Below are 15,199 nucleotides of genomic sequence, written 5' to 3' on the forward strand. Positions count from 1 at the left end.
TCCTCACTTGATGATGATTGGCATGAGAGGAAAGGCGACAGGAAGAGGCCTGGAGGGGGTCGGTCCAGCAGAGGGGCAGCGTCCCACTCTGGTGTTCAGGACCTGAGTCTACACTGTATGGGTGCGGCAGGCAGGTGGCCCCCCTCTCTGAGCCTCATCTCCTTCATCTGGAAAATGAGGAGGATAATAGCGTAGGTTGCCAAAACTGGTTTGGCCCAGTGGATGAAGCATCGGCCTGTGGACTGAAGGGTCCCAGGTTCGATTCGGGTCAAGGGCATGTACCTTGGTTGCGGGCACATCCCCAGTAGGGGGTGTGCAGGAGGCGGCTGATCGATGTTTCTCTCTCATCGATGTTTCTAACTCTCTGTCCCTCTCCCTTCCTCTCTGTAAAAAATCAATAAAATATATTTTTAAAAATAATAGCATAGGTTCGTGCCACACCTAGTGCTTATGCAGTGTTTGCCACTCGGGTTATCCGCGGGGAGGCCACGCTGCATAGGATCCCTGCAGGCTCTCGCTGAGTCGCGAGGGCTGGCAGTCTGTCTAAGCATGGGAGGGCCCGTTGGGTTCGTGTGTGTGCACATACACTTAAGGCCACTCATTTGCTGGGTGTAGCGTCCAGGGGCAGCAACAGAGAGGCCTCCCGTGTCCTCGATTTTGTTCAATGGCTCCCTTTCCGTGATATTTCGGTCCTGAAGCCACTGGTTCCAGCTATAATCTGAGAACACAGGGTCTCCTAAACTTGAATGATGGGACAGTAAATAGTAATGGCCCAGGGTCTGGGAGCAGCTTTGACCCAATGTTCTGACCAGAACTTGGGCAGCTGCCCAGATCCAGCTGCTGCAGCCCCTACAAAGCAAGTCTAGTCTTAACGTCTCTGTACAAATATAAAGGGCTTCTCCCCTCCCTCCCTTCCTCCCTTCCTCCCTCCTCCTCCCTTCCTCCCTCCCTCCTTCTCCCCAAACCCTCCCTCCCTCCTTCACTCCTCCCTCCCCAACTCCTTCTAGAGTATACACCGTCCCTGGGGTGTATGCTGGTTGCTGTTGAAACTCTGGGCTGAGACCAGGGCAGAGAGTCCAAGCAAACCTGGTTAGACTCCATGTCCCCACTGCTGCTCTTGGGAACCTCATGGACAGCAACCCTTGTATCTATCCTATTCCCACAAAAGTAGAGTGGGAAATGGGGGTGGGGCAGGAGACTGAGGGTGGGACTTGAGTCATTTGCATCCTCCCATGTGGTTTCACTCCTTTGCTGCTCTCCCCGACCACCCCCGCTCCGCCCCGGCCTTCACCACAGACTGCCTGTGTCCACGGGCTAAGCATGTAGGCATATATGTTCTTTGGTTAATCTCTTCCAGTCCCCCCTCCCTCCCCCGGGCATTTCCTTTTAAATTAGCCACACACATTTATCATGTGAGCTATTAAAAACAGAGCTTTAAATGCGCCGTACGAGCAGCTGAAAGGCTTACATCGCTGAGGTTTAGAATGGAATTTACTAATTTTAATGTCAAGTGCATTGTTATTTATCCAGCTTCTTAATGAAAATATAATGCGCAATAACCTTTAAAAGTTAATACAAGGGGAAAGAGAATAACGGCAAAGATATATTTATTTTTAAGAGTTTTCATATATCACTCTTTGCCTGGAGCTCAAGGACTCCCTGTAGAAGTCATTGTCTGGTATGTTTTGGGGTGACAAGTGACTGATGCCACCCTATTTTCCTTTCATTTTCCATGAGCCACCACTTCAGAAAGGCGCCTCACCCTCCAGGTTGAAACCAAGACTTAGCTGGCGGGTATGCCGTACCTAGAACGAGATCCATAGCTCTCTCTCTCTCTCTCTCTCTCTCTCTCTCTCTTTCTCTCTCTCTCTCTTTTAAAGTCCATTTTATCTTTATTCTGTTTCCCAATGACAAAAGATTAAAAATAACAAATGTTCCTTTTAAAATTCAACCATTACAAACATGATTAACATAGAAATAAAAGTCAGAGATAATCGCTGTAGAAATATTGTGTGTATTCTTTCAGCAGCTTTCTTCACGTGAATAGTGATGACTTTTGTGTGCATTTATGTAACAGTGGGTGACATTTATCATTTTCTTATGCCCGAGTATTTTACACGGAATCGTTCATGAGACACAGGGATGTTATGAAACTTACCCGGCATTCCCCGGGTTTGACGCAGGTGATGTGACGGTAGCACCCGCCTGTCCCCCACACCGTGTGCTGTTTATTACAACCCACTCTGTTACAAAGTGAGGCGGTTTTGTAATCCACTCCCGTTTCTGAAACCTGTTGCCAAGCTCACCACGTGACTTAGGCATCTTTCTGTGTCGGTTTTTAGGTTATGCTTTAATGGCCGCAAACTCTACCACTTGTGTGGATGACCAAGAACTTACGTGGTCTTCTATGAACGGGCGGGGAAGGTGTTTGAAGCCCTTTTCTATTACGCCCAGTGCCACCGTGATTGTCACGTTACAGGCCTGTTTGCGAGTGGGGGATGGTGTTTTTGAGAACTATCAAGAAGACAGCGATCCTCCTTACAGGAAACACACACGTTGTACTTGGTTCAACAGTCACAGGTTGACTTCTAGCTCCAACAGTGGACAATGGGGTGGCAGTTTCTCTCACGTCCCACTAAATTCGGGTATTATAGTTTTTCTTAACCTTTGCTCATCTGATAGAAAGAGCGGTAGCTGGTGTTGTTCTTATTTGCAATTCTTTGATTTTTTAGTGAAGTTGAGTGTTTCTTCTTATACCTCACTAGAGGCCCGATGCATGAAGATTTGTGTAAGAATGGGCCTTCTTTCCCCTGGCTGCTGGCACTGCCTTCACTCCGGCCCAGAACCGCCTTTCCTCCTTCCCATGCTGCCCAGAGGCCCGGAGTGGCTGGGGCAGTGCGGAATGCCTGTGTCATCGCCATGGCAACAATGCAAGCATCCCGCCACACCCCCAGCCACTCAGTGCCTGTGTATGCAAATTAACCCACCATCTTTGTTGGGTTAATTTGCCTACTCACTCCTGATTGGCTGGTGGGCATTGCAAAGGTACGGTCAATTTGCATCTTACTCTTTTATTAGTGTAGATGGCCATTTGCATGGACTTTCCCTGGGAATTTTATGTCCTTATCCCTTTTTATACAGACTTTTAAATTTCATTGTTTTGTTAAGGTTTCCTTATATATGAAGGACATTGCTGGATGACCATGAAGCAAGTAGAAGTGATAGAGTAGGTCTTCATAAATCAGCACCGATTATGGAGTTCAATGGATGAGTAAAGGAAATATAACAATGCCTGCGACGTCATACTCTCTGTAAATGAAGACAACACACATGTGAGCTCCTCCGGAAATGGTGGACAACTTAATTTACACCCACACCGCCACCGAGAACAATGGGAAAAGCCTTTGCTGAGGGAATTAAGACCTAAATAAATGCAGCAATAGGTGACAAGCACGAACTGGAAAAATCAATCCTCCCCCAAATTTACCGGCAGCGATGAGAGATTAGGCAGAACCAATCAAAACACTGACAGGTGTGGGTTGTTTGTGATTTTGTTAATTTTTTAAATACATGGACAAGCAAACTCCCACATTTATTTGGAAATGTAGAGGCCGCCAGACAGTCAAGGGCACATTGAAGAAAATGAAAAAGTGAGGGTATTTGATCTCCCTCCTGCCAATATTTATTCCCAGCGAGACTTAAGACAGCTGGTTATTGGAACAGAGATGGACGCGTATGGACCAACGTGGCCGAATCCAGTCCAGACACAAACCGTGTGTGTGGTTACTTGAGTGATGGCAGACACAGTCCCTGTTTTACAGACGAAGAAGGGACACTTTTCTCCAAGGTCACACACTCCGTCTGCACAACCGGGAGGAGTCGGGGTTCTAATTCCCAGTGCGCCCCCGCCCCGGCCTCGCCAGCGGGCCGTGGTTTGAGCCGCAGCCGATGGAACACGCGGGGAACGGGGCTGAGTGGAGACATACCTCATGTTTATAGCTTTCCCGAGCCCCCTCAGGCATTTACCCGCTCTGGGTTATTAAGACAACTTTTCCCAGCTGTCAGATCTAGTCATTGGCTCTTCTTCCTTTGCGAAGCCAATGGGAATATTAAAAGATTTGCTCAGTAAACTAATTTTTAAAGTTCCCCGAAAAATATAAGCCGAGAGCTCACACGGCCTCTTCCCTAATCTCTTTAGCGCGGTGAGAAAAATTTACCGTGGTCCTCTCCATTTTCCCCTTCACAGACCGCTGGTGACGCTGAGATGGGGATAATAAGGGAGAAAATGAAATTCTCTCTCCCCTTCCCGAGACACCCCGCACATCACTCGTCCCCGGCACTCTGGCCCCGCCTTTCTCTCTGGCTCGCCGTGACCGCCCGGCGTCCAGCTGTCCCTTTAAAAGAGAAAAACCGAGGCTGCTGGGACCACACTGTCTATGTGTTGTGAAGTGCTTTCCTAAAATAATCCCATCATCGCCGGCCACTCTGATGGGTAATCTTCTTTTCTGAATGGCTGGCGTGCCGGCCTGCAGAATGGTTTTTATAGCGGGCACCGCAGGGTATTACATTTTTCTGGAAAGGTGAACAAGGGAAATGGTTTTCAAATTGAAGGCAGATAGTTATGTTATAGAACCTATTAGGAGGGGGACACAATAAAAGGGCTCGGGCGACCTTTGCAGGCACGTGGCTCTGCGGCCCCTCGGGTCTCTGTGAGGAGGCCCTGCTGAGGGTCAGATCTTCCCCACAGCCTGAGGTAAGGACTTTTTAGAACTGAACTTCGGTGAGAAAGAAGCACCTCATTCAACGTGGCAAGCGGGACGTGGCTACATGTCCTGGCTGTGGCCCTGTCCCTGCCTCCTGCACGCTCTTTAGGGCGCTGGCAGACGGACGGACGCCTCACTGTCCGGAAGGAGGGACCAGGAGCCGTCCTCACCCCTAGGCCCGCGCGCCCGCCGACCCTCAGTCCCCTCTCGTGGTGAAAGGCCGGGCTGAGGGGGTGCTCGGAGGGCTCTCTGCACTGGTGCTCTCGCCCAGATGCCAGGCCCGCCGGGCCCACTGGCACCACCCACGGGGCAGCGGGAGGCCGACGGGTCCCTCCAAGTCCATGCGAACACGCTCGGCATCCTGGCCTCTCTGGGTTTTAAGCACGTGTGCCTCCTCCAAGATGCGGTGTGTGCGGTGACATAGCCCTGCCCCGCCCCACGAGACCATTGCCCGGAGGGCGCCCGGAGACCCCTAAGCCACCCTGGGCGCTCTCGGGTCACCTGCCTCCTCCCTCCACACGAATAAGCGTCTCCTCCTCTGTGCCTTTGGGGACCCACGGGGATGACATCGCTGCTCGTCAGCTAAACAACAGCCAACGCTGCCCAAGTCCGAAGTCATGTAACAGCACGTTCTCCCCCCGCTCGTCACTGCCCTTTCACCGTGACTGCGCTGAGGTTTCTCCGGCAGCAGTGACGCGTTGGGGAGGGCTGTGCTGCTCTGAGCCGTCCCGTTCCGTCAGCATCGCCGTGGCCGGGCTGCTGTTGAGACAACGGGGCGCGCAGCCGCTCTTCTGGTCGGGACCGTGCTGATCAGATGGAGACGGCACCCGCCCCGTTCGCCCCGTTCAGGGTCCGGCGTGAGCGTCATTTTGCAGAGCTGCCCGTTTTCAGCAGAGGCGGCTGCTATGGGTTTAGGGAATCAGAAACAGGCTGGGGTCGATAAGAAGAGGGGACTCAGGTACAGGCATCGTCTGTGGGCTGATGTCCCCAGACTTGTAAGCGATCAGCAAACACCACCCAGGGCCCTGGGGGCGTTACACAGGGCGAGGGGAGAGCGGAACGTGAATCAATCAGGCGATGGCGGCTGCGGCTGCGTTACTGGAAGGATGGATGAACGAATACGCCATAGTGTCTTATAGGACGCAAACTAACAGGATTCAGGGCAGAAGGATTTCAACGGTAGACATATAAGGGGGTGCAGGGAACCTCCTGAGGACTAAATCCTGCTGAGTCTAAAGTCACACGTCCCCAAATGGAAAGGGCCAATCGGCAGAGTTCAACGACTCCTACGCAGGTGGCCGAGCGGAGGCTGGGTCCGACGTGGACTCAAACCCACATGGTGGAGGCTCACGAGCCCCCACAGCCCACAGGGGTCCCCGGGGCCATCGCCGCCAGAGGGCTGCTCTCAGCAAGCCGTCCCCACGGCCGAGCTAGCAATGAACATCACCCGTTCACATGCCTCCTTCCATCACTCCACGGGCCTAGACACAAAGCCGGCTCCACCGGACTTGCTGTCTCTCAGTCGCTGGCGTGTGGCTCTGCTGAGGAGAAGAATTCCACCGGGGCTGGGATCTTGTCTTCAACGCGACCTCAGGCCATCTGCAGCGAGAGCTTCTACCTGTGAGATCCCAACGCTCATTTCTTAGTGACTATCCTGAGGCTCAGAGACCCTCCCACCTCTGCAGTCTCTTACAGGCCTGCACGCCTGTGAATGCTATGGCACGGCGGTATTTGTGTTTCTGCTCCTTGTGGCAAGTGGCCTGCGAGGTCAGAGCCCCGGTTACCCAGTGGGCTGGCTCCGCCCCCTGAGAGAAGCTCCGTGGAATAGATGTGGTACAGGCGTGGGGGGCGGGGCCGGGCGAGGAGCACAGAATGGGTGACGGTCCGATGTTTCGCCGATCGATGGGTCCTGTCACCTGGTTCATGTGATTTATTGGGATGCCAGAAGACCAGCACGACGGGTAATGACTATGTATGAAGGCCTTTGTCACTCGCCGCTGAGCCAGCAAACACGATCCGGAGCCCCAGGAGCACAGCCGAACGTCCCGGTTGACAGAACCAGTCCCGCACAGCAGCGCGCGGCACTGGCGTGTCGGCTAACAGCTGTCTTTGCGGCTCTAAGAAGCATCGATGGCTGCGCTTCCGAGGGAGGGCAGGTGGCATTAGCATCGGCTCCGCCCCCACAGCCGAGCGTTCTGGAATTGGAGCAGGAAGAGCAATCCCCTCTGCGATCTGCTGGCCCCACAGTTTTGAAGGCCCTTGGAGGCTGGGAGGGGATTTCACGTGGAGTGCGGAGGACTACCACCCTGGGTTCGTTCTGAGCGTTAGAGTTTAGGGAGAGCTCCCACACCCACCCGCTGATTCCAGTGCCACAGCCTGGGTGCCGGCCTTGGGTACCGACATCCCTCGGTGCTGGAGCCCAGGGGGAGGCCACACTCCTGAGAACCCTGAGGGCATCTTCTGCTAATAGTCGGCACTAGAGCACAGCTTCTGGGGGTCAAGGTGGGAGGAGCCAAGAACAAGCAGGTGGTCAGACGTCCAGTGGGTAGGAAGGGCCAGGTGAAAGCCGACCACAAGGAGGCGCTGAGTCCAGGCTGGCTCCTAGAGGGCCTTCACGTGGGTCCGGGCGGGAGGTGGGCTGAGAGAAGGAGCCCCCAGCTGGGAGCAGGGCGGCCGAGAGCATCCGTCTGTGTCCCTGAGAGGGTGACGCTCACTTCCCAGACCGGAGACGGCGCGGGGCCAGGCGCCTCGCCCATCAACAAGGTCGCCTGCGCCTCTCAGCTCTCCTTCTTCTAATGGCGATCCAGCCACGTGGGAAGGCGGTCCTGACGGCCCATGGCCAGAGCCAGAGAGGGCACCGGTGTAGTGAGCGCCGGGCCAGCAAGGTGCCCGGCAGTCAGGAGGGCTGATCTCCAGGGGTGACTCTGCAGAGGCCCCTCCACAAGGGAGGTCCTTTGTCCACTGCACAGTGGCGGCCACGCCCTGGAGACCCCTGAGGAGCTCAGGGGCTCTCGTTCTGGGGACATTTACTCTCCAGTGACATTGGGAAGAATCCAGGCTGTGCAGTGGGTGGTCCAATCCTGTGACCATGTCTGAGGCAACTCCACGGAAGAAGAAAACACTGTCAGAACGAATGTCCTACTTGGCAGCGCTTCCCAGGAAAGTAACCCCATGGGAATTATCCGCATCCCATCAGCGACCATCCCCACAGCGACCCGTCCAGGTGCAGGACACGACGCCGACTGCGCGGAGCTCAGATTAAGCCGCAGCCGGAAGAAGACGCCGGCTGCCCCGTGGTGACCTGAACCTCAGGCCCACAGGTGGAATGGGCAAGGCGCCGGCAGCTGCCGTGGGCAATACCAGGGCAATGCTGTCCGGCCGCCGGAGCCACAGGTAACTCCTCTCGTTGAGTGAGGAGCAGCTGCCAGCTCCACGCCCGCTCCCTCAGGAGGCGACCGAGTGTCCGGCTGTGCAGGCCCCACGCCTGCGGGTGAGTGTGCAGTGAGTGGTCCCGGTCGGCGGCCTCAGCGGGAGACGTGAGGCAGGTGCCTTTGGTTGGGGATCCTTGCAAATGTCCCGGGAGGATGAGGCAGTTTTAGTATAATTAAACCCTGAATCGCTCAAATTATATAATTGATTACGTTCAGCTTCAATCACGACTTCTAATTGATGCCAGTCTGCTGCCTCCACACCTGGGCTTGTTGACACCAGGAGCAGGAGCAGGTGGCCCGACCCTGCTGGGGGAGGGGAGGGGAGAGGAGTTTGGGGTGAGGTGCTGGAGGGCAGAGGGAAGCCCCAGAACCAGGGTCTCTCAGTGCTGACACGGTGGGGCGGGGGGCGGGGGGTGGACGGGAAGCTCTCTTTACTAAAAGGGGCTGACAGCAAAGTGGAAGACAGCCCAGGGCTGAGCTGGCTGCCGCCGAGGATGGGGCATCGCACACCCTCATATTTGTTCTAAGGACACGGGTCAGAGACTGAGAAATGGGGAGGCAGGTGGAGGAAGTCACTGAGGAAGCCGAGAGAGGTCAGGTGAGCCTCCTCGGGAAGATGCCCAGAGCACGGAGGGCGGGCGTTAGGGTGCGGGGCCGACCTGGCCTGCCTGCAGGGGCGCCTCTGCCAGGCCTCTGGCTCGGTGCTCAGCTACTTCCAGAGCGGATTTTGACACGTTTTCCCAGGTCACAGTCCCGTGCACGGACGTGCGGAGCAGAAAGAAGACGATAATAAAAACCAGCGATGAAGCCGGAGCACGGGGTAGGTCGGAGGGACACGTTCTTAGCTTTATTTACCCCGTAAGTAAGCCGTCTCCTGCCAGCACACACAGCTGATCAATCTTTAAACCTTCCGAGATCCCTCAGCAAGCAATCCGTTAAGATTTCCTTGAGCCTAGTAAAATTTGATCTGTTTTTTTTTTTAAAAAAAAATGTTTAATATACTCATCGCGAAGGGAGTCACATGCTTTTTATTATTTGAAAGAAAAAGACAAGAATAAGATGAGGATTTATTTTTATTTATGGGCCAAAAACCATATTTGAAATGGAGTAATCTGTTTTGCTGGGACTTAAATCCTCGAGAACATATTGCGTGTGCACGTGGGTGTCTGTGTTTGCACTGTTTTAATCGTCAGCAGACTGAACGCAGGATGCCTTCGAGGCTCCCGGGCCGAGGCCGGCTGGTACAGTGGGTGGGCTGCGGCCAGAGCCGGGGCGAGCTGTCTGCCTGCTCGCGGGGACAACCCGGCCCCCTCGGGGTGAGGGCCCCTCAGAGCACCGGGCGCTGCAATGAGCTGTCGGAGCACCGTCGTTAGGCAGAGCTTTCCGATGACAAACACTTTACATTCAACGGACAGTCGTGTCATTAGGGCCGACGATGACCTGGGTGGGGCTCCTGGCTGAAGGCGCAGGAATGAGCATCCCTGCCCACCTGCTCCGTGCGGTCTGTGAGGCAGGACCTGCATCCTGCCGCTGCCCAGGTCTGCCCAGAAGAACCGCACGGAATATAAACATGTGCGGCTGGATGGAGGCTGATCCGTTTGCTTATGAATAACATGAGCCGGTAATTCCAGCCGGGGAGGGCGCCCCTCCTCCCGGTACGCAGAGACTTTTGAATAGATCAAATGAATTTTTCAGAACCTGCTAATAGTTATACATTATTCTAAGCTTTCCATTTATGCTCCTGTCTTCTCCCGTTGTGCTTATTACATCTGACCATTTCCCTCAAATCCAATACACCCTTTACTCAAATTGCTTATTTTCCAGCAGGACACTGCTCGAGCCTTCGCCGACCGTCTCTGCAGCAAAGGCCTTGGCATTCTAGGAGAGCCGGGTGAGGCGCACGCGTGCCAGGTTCCACGTCTGCGGAGCTGTGCAATTGCAGGCTCCCGCTCCGGGTCTAAGGAGGAAGAGAGGGCTAACTTGGTGTTGGCCGTGGAGGGGAGACGACACCTGCTGCCAGTCTTAGAGTTGGATGACACGAAGGCCTGGACAAGGGGAACCCGTTTCGGGATTGGTCCCTTCGATGCTTTGTCCCTGAGGTCAGGCAGTACCTGGCACCGGAGGAACTGCCTTTTCAAGTGCTTCTGATATGGGACAACGCCCCCGGCCACCCAGAACCCCATAAATTCACCATCAAAGGTGTCAGAGTGGTCGACGTACCCCCAGTGTCTCCGATTCAGCCTCTGGATGGGGGTCGAAAGGACCTTTGAGTCTCATTACACACGGTCTCCCTGGAAGGATGGTCAGGGCTGTGGAGAGAGCCTGGCAGAGAACATCATGAGGTCGGGGAGGGTCACACCCCTGAGATGCATCCTTGCTATAGGAACAGCCCTGGAAGCCATCAGGCCCGGAACAACGGATTCCTGCTGGAGACACTCTGTCCAGATGTTGCACATGACCTCCCTTTCAAAGAATTATGTTACCACTAGAGGCCCGGTGCACAAAATCCATGCACGGGCAGGGTCCCTAGGCCTGGCTGGTGATTAGGGCTGATCAGGACCTTCTGGCTGCCAGCTGGGGCCTCCCTTCCCCAGCTTCCGGCTGCGGGCTGGGACCTTCCTTCGTTCCTCGCCTCCCCCTGGTGGTCAGCACACATCATAGCGAGCGATCACACTCCAGGACTCCCGAACTCCCGAGGGGACAATTTGCATATTAGGCTTTTATATGTATAGATACCGAATGCACCTCTTCCTATAACTGGAGAAACAGTGTATCAAGCTTGCCATCACAGGTGAGTCCCTTTTCATAAAAAAGTAATAATCTTTCCAAAGCGGTGCTGTCAACATGACTATAACACCGTGTCCCATGACAATTCTCTAACACCTCGTGCTCGCATGTGCAGGCGTGTGGGTCACACTGGGCTGCGTGTAGCCGCCCCACGGCTGCTGCTTCGTCATCGATGCCCGGGGCGTGGACGCTGTAAATAGGTAGGAATTTCTTTCTCCCATTTGTTTGTTTTGGATGTCTAGTGTCAGTGGTACCTAGAACACTCAGGGTTTTGTATCTGATAAGAGGATATTGCAGGTACTGACCATTCATCTTGCAAAAAGATGGCATGCGTTTAGCAGCGTTGATAAATACAGCGCAGAGCTGTAAGTGTGTTCTACCTCCCTTACAGTTTTCTGAATAACATTTCATTTTCTCTCCCTCACTTTATTGCAAGACCATAGTATGTAACACACATAACATATAAAATGTGTGTTCACTGACTGTTATCGGTAAGGCTTCCAGTCAACAGTTGGCCATGAGCAGCCACGTTTTGGAGGAGGTGAAATTTACACATGGGTTTTCGGCTGTGATTTGTGTGTGTAACCAAATAGTTGACATTTTTACTCATGTGTCACCACGGACGCGTCTGTCCAGCTGGCTGTGAGCGTGGCCGCTGCACCTGCCACCGAGGCAGCAGGGAAGAGCGAGGGTCTACCTTCCTGGATCCGGAGGTCACAGAATTCCAAGGCACAGCTCAGGACAGGCCGAGGCGGTGTGGTGACAAACCCAGGGCCGCTGGTTGGCTCTGAATCACACTGTCCGGAAGGAGATGAGCGTGGGCTTCAGGCTGCGGCGGCCCCCTTATCCCGTGCATCCTGGGCCTGGCCCACGTGGCCGCCTCCTGAGGACAGAGCCCACGGGCCCCTCCCAGGCGGTTTCCTCCAAGAGGCAGGTAGAGCCACAAACAGAAATCAATGCTTGTCCGTCAAACTTTTCGAAAGCTCTGGGTCATTAAGCCTCTCTGGCTAATCACCCGTCCAGGCCAATCACGCAGCCTGGTCACAGCTGGCCCCGCGCTGTGGCCCCGGGTCTGCGCACAGCCCTCCAGCTTCACGGGGGCTTCTGGGGCGGGGCTAGTCCTCCTGCTTGTTTACCACCGGGGGCAGCTCTGGTCTCACTGACCGACTCAGAGGAAGAGGCGGCAGGAGCTGCGGCTTGAGGAGGCTCAGGAGCCCCTGGGGGCCGTGCAGACAGTGGGAAGGGAGCCAGGACAGGCAGGCGACGGCTCGCAAACCCTCAGGTAAGGCCATGATCATGGCGCAGAGAATCTTTCCAGTGGCGGGAAAGGGGGAAAGTCCTGTCACCAGAGAGAAACGTTTGAGATGAAAACGTCACATATCTGTTCCCAGGGCCGGAGGAACAAGGAAACGCTGCGCGGGCTAAGTGCTCACTGCAGTTCGGCTTTCCAAGGCCCAAAGGTGGCTTCCGCTAAAATGACATCATCCCAGAGACAGTTTTCATGAAAATAAGCTGGCGCTCAGCCGTCTGGGTGCAGTGGGACTGCTCCTGACAGGGGCCAACAGGGCTCCCGAGACGCTGCTGCAACCGAGGCACCGGGCCCTCCAGAGGCACAGCCTCCAGCCTGGCACCACGTGGACCGCCAGGCGTGGGTGGGGCACAGCGTGGGGAAACGCCCTCAGTGACGAGACGCAGCCTGGCTCCGGGTTACAGTCCAGTGGGGGAGGCGGACACAGCTGCAATCAAGCACACGTGACTGAGAGATTTCGGTGTTGCAAGTGCCAAGGAGGGGGCCTGGGGCAGGAGGGGCTGGTGTTACCGGGAAACCCCTGGGTGGGCTTGGGCTGCCTGTCACTGTGTTCAATGGCTAAGGCAGTGTTGAATCATATCAGGCCTTTATTTTCTTATTTTATTTATTGATTAAGGTATTACATATGTGTCCTTATCCCCCCATTACCCCCTCATTCCCCCCACTCATGCCCTCACCTCCCTGTTGTCTGTGTCCATTGGTTAGGCTTATATGCATGCATACAAGTCCTTTGGTTGATCTCTCTCCCTTACCCCCACCCTCCCCTACCTTCCCTCTGAGGTTTGATGGTCTGATCGATGCTTCTCTGTCTCTGGATCTGTTTTTGTTCATCAGTTTATGTTGTTCATTATATTCCACAAATGAGTGAGATCATGTGATATTTATCTTTCTCTGTCTGACATTTTGCTTAGCATAATGCTCTCCAGGTTCATCCATGCTGCTGCAAATGGTAAGAATTCCTTCCTTTTTACAGCAGCATAGTATTCCATTGTATAGATGTACCACAGTTTTTAATCCACTCACCTGCTGATGAGCACTTAGGCTGTTTCCAAATCTTAGCTATGGTGAATTGTGCTGCTATGAACATAGGGGTGCATATGTCCTTTCTGATTGATGTTTCTGTTTTCTTGGGATATATTCCTAGAAGTGGGATCACTGGGTCAAATGGGAGTTCCATTTTTAATTTTCTGCACCAGTCTGCATTCCCACCAGCAGTGCACGAGGGTTCCTTTTTTTCCCGCATCCTCGCCAGCACTTGTCGTCTGTTGATTTGTTGATGATAGCTGTTCTGACAGGTGTGAGGTGGGACCTCATTGTTGTTTTGATTTGCATCTCTCGGATGATTAGTGACTTTGAGCATGTTGTCATATGTCTCTTGGCCTTCCTTATGTCCTCTTTTGAAAAGTGTCTATTTAGGTCCGTTGCATATCAGGCGTTTACTGAGAAGGCTGTAAGAAGACAGGGTGCTTACAAGCATTCAGATCCTCTTGCAGCAGGTGCAGGGGACAGGACTATAAAGGGGAAGGGGCTGGGGTGAGGCTGGGACGTGCAGCCCTGGGGTCCACAGGCGTCAGCTATTGCCTTTAGTCACCAGGCGATGAGATGATGTTGATGAGATGATGATGTTTTGACTCCTGGTGGGTAGGTCTGACCCTGCTTATCAGTTCTGCTTCCTGGATTCACAGCTGAGTCACCTCCTCAATGGCTTCGCACAGGCCTTGAAAAGGAAACTTAAAAAAAACCTTAATGCCCTCTTCACATATAAGAAACTTACCCCCCTATTCACTTAAGGATATGTGTTCTTAGATTTAAAGTAATATGGCTATTTTTTCAGATTAATTCAGGTGCTCTATCAGACTATAGGTGGTGGGCTGGGGTCTGAAGTCTTCTCTGTGGGGGGGGTGGTACCTGGAATGAGGCCTTGACCATGGGCTGGGGGAAAGGATGGTGTGCTGGGCAAGCAGAAATGCAGACAGAAGCGTGTGCAAAGGGCCTGTGTTGAGCAGAGGGTCAGTGGGAGGCCAGTCCTTGGAGGCCAGAGAACAAGCTTGGCTGGTGTGAGATGATACTGGGTAGGGTCTGCCCAGACAATTACAAAATGGGGGTGATAGCTCCCTCAGTTTTAAATAAATGCATTTAAAGTCAGGTCGTCGATGGAAATGTCAAAGTCAACTATAGTTCGAAAGTGGTTTCATTTCCTCCTTCATACATGGTGATCTTGGTTGAGGGTTTAATCAAAATGTATTGGAATTCAATTATTTTTTTTTAAAAAAAACCTGAATTTTGGGCTGCTCAAGGGGATAGAAAAACTCATTTAAAATATCCAACTTTAATAATATAAAATAAGACTATCCGGTAATTAAAAAATTATATTTAGCCACTGGTTGAATATATTTTAAATTTTTATTGTGATGAAACATTTTCTCCATTTATTATGCTTTGGGGACATGGGTGCCAGAGACGGTGAAAAAGACATTTCTCTTTACCACAAGGTTCAGTGCGTCGCCCAGGTCTCGCAGAGCAAGGCTCCCTGGAGGAAAACAGCCTGAGTCGGAAGGTCGCCTTTTCAGAGGCTGGGGAGTCTTGGGACAGGCTTCTCAAGACAGGGACCTGAGGCCCAGGGGCATGGCTCAGTGGATAGAGCCGTCCCAGTTTGATTCTGGTCAAGGGCACATGCCCAGGTTTCCATCCCCAGTAGGGGGTGCAGGAGGGAGCCAGTCAGTGACTCCCATCATTGATGTTTCTATCTCCCCCTCTCCCTTCCTCTCTGAAATCAATAAAAATATATTAACGACAACAACAACAACAAAAAGACAGGGACATGAGCAAAGTCGGCATATAGGACATTCCACACACAAAAGAAGTCCCAAAATCTCGTGCAGCACCTGAGACTATGAACATGGGGCTCA

This window comes from Eptesicus fuscus, chromosome 17, assembly GCF_027574615.1.
Source record: "Eptesicus fuscus isolate TK198812 chromosome 17, DD_ASM_mEF_20220401, whole genome shotgun sequence".
In the NCBI taxonomy this organism is placed as follows: domain Eukaryota; kingdom Metazoa; phylum Chordata; class Mammalia; order Chiroptera; family Vespertilionidae; genus Eptesicus; species Eptesicus fuscus.